Below are 2,234 nucleotides of genomic sequence, written 5' to 3'. Positions count from 1 at the left end.
CCTTGATCTCTCCTCTCAAATACAGTCGCTAATGATGTGTGCATGTGCCAGACTTGAACAAATGTTGAGCTGCGAACGACTGTGCCTGTTAATTCTCTCCTCAGCTCACACGGGCGGGATCCTCGAGTGCTGGCAGATGCTGCCTCCCCAGGGCTTCCACGCCCAGTCACCCACTTGCTTGGTGGGGAAGGAGGGGGACATTTCTCTCGAGAATGCCATTTGAATAAAATTTACTGTGCTCTGAGAAAGACGTGGAACCACAGGAAGGTACTGATGGACGGTAACATGAATGAATGGCGACAAGTGATGGGCGTGAGCACTTGGTAATGATTGCAACTCGGAGTAGAAGCCCTCCACAGCAAAACGGGCTCCTTCTACACAGTCAGGGTGTCCAACGGGGCTCCCTGCACAGGCCAGATGAATCATCACAAGAAAACAAACAGTCCAACAAGCCACAGCCATTGAAAAGCCAGGGCATCGCAAACAGATCCTTGACTGTGAATCCAGACTCCACTCTTGAGCGAATGGCTCAGTGGTCTGTGTAAAGTTGGAATTCTGGTAACACTTTATTTGTTGGTGAGCTGCAGGTATCCAATGAGTTCATTTAAAACAAACAAACAAACATCCCGGGTGCTTGGTAAGTGCCATATTGACCTTGTTGGCTTTGTGGCAATGATGGTGAATTTCCCTGTCTGTCCGGTTCCTAGCTGAGTCTGCCCCTGACTTCGTTTGCTCCACTACTGACCTTGTGATCTGGGTTTTTTATAACTTTATATTTCTCGCCAACCATCAGAGAGTGTGATCACACTGGCCACTTCTACCTGTCGGCAGGAGGCTCTTCCATTAGCCAGCAGGAGGTTCTTCCACTAATGGCTCCCATGGCTTCCGCTGTAACATTTTCCCTTGCCAGACTTAGTTCGTTTTCAGTCTGAAGAATTGCCTCTTCTACTTTACCACCCTGAAGCGTGTCTTCTCACTTTTTTAACATCTGACTCCACTTTGACCATACCCAGCTTCTCTGAGGTAATCTGTGTATTTCCTACAGGCTACATTTTTAGGAAACTACTCCAGAAGATCAAAACACTTTCCATACGATATTGTAATCCTCTTTTGGGGAGCATCTCACACCGTCAATCCTGCCAGGCCAGTGGTATTATCCTTCAGCAAGTCCTCCATGACAGCACCTGGAGCCTGCAGCACAGGACCTTTTTTTTTTTTAAAACATCATTTTCTCCTCCAAACCTTCTCAATATATATAGATAAAAATAGAGATAGAGATAAATAGAGATAGGATATACATGAAAATATATTCTCATATACATATTGAGAAGATTTGGGGGAGAAAATGATGTAAATATATATTATATATAAGAATATATGTTCTCACATAGTATATATACATATATGTTACTATATATAATATAGTGTGTGTATATATATATATATATATATATATATATCTTCCCTCACTCTCTTAAATTCACATCCTCCTTTTTTCTTTAAGTGCTGTTACACATATATCTGTTGTATATATAAATACAATCTGCTTAGTCTGTATAATGTTACTTGTATGTATGTTTTCAGGACTGACCACTTGATATTGAACAACCAACTGGTTTGCTCTTCCATAGGAAAAGCTACTTCTTCTGGTCTCAGCATTCCTTGGTCGCCTGTGGTTCTCTGTGTATGGTTTAGGTCCTGCTCTGTGACAGCATATCTGTTGGTTCCATCCTTCTTGTTCTGGTTAAGTTTAGGCAGCTCTGATGGGACTTAGGTGAGACTTTATGGGTGTAGCTTCTATAGCTATATATATGACAAAAAACCAATATCCAGCAAATATAAAGAACAACAATGGCAATAAGAGTCGAAACAAATAAACAAACAACCCAAACAAACAACCCATCCCAAAACTGGGCCTGGAGTATTTAAGAGACAGTTCTCAAAAGAATTAAAAAACTGCTAGGAAATATTTCAAAATATGTTCACCATCCCTAGCAATTAGGGGATGCAAATTCTGCAGCTTTGAGATCTCATTTAACCCCAGTCAGGTCGATAAAGAGCAACAAAATAATAGACAGCAAATGTTGGGTGTATGGGGGCAAGGGAGCCCTTTCCTCATTGCTGGTGGAACTGCAAACTAGTCTAAGTACTCTGGCTATCAGTGTGGAGAATATTTAAAAAGCTAAAACTATGATCATATGACCCAGCTATACCACCCCCTGGCACATGTCCAA

At 41.9% G+C, this 2,234-nt stretch overlaps 1 pseudogene; it reads right to left on the bottom strand.

Annotated features, from left to right (window-relative positions):
* Positions 1 to 843: 843 nt before the first annotated feature.
* Positions 844 to 1,176, bottom strand: LOC110294873 (NADH dehydrogenase [ubiquinone] 1 alpha subcomplex subunit 5 pseudogene; annotated as a pseudogene).
* Positions 1,177 to 2,234: the final 1,058 nt, after the last annotated feature.

Source organism: Mus caroli, unplaced genomic scaffold (genome assembly GCF_978045245.1).
Source record: "Mus caroli unplaced genomic scaffold, Mus_caroli_1 scaffold_4, whole genome shotgun sequence".
Classification (NCBI taxonomy): domain Eukaryota; kingdom Metazoa; phylum Chordata; class Mammalia; order Rodentia; family Muridae; genus Mus; species Mus caroli.
The sequence above is the reverse complement of the archived record's forward strand: the minus strand, read 5'-3'. Positions and strand labels throughout refer to the sequence as shown.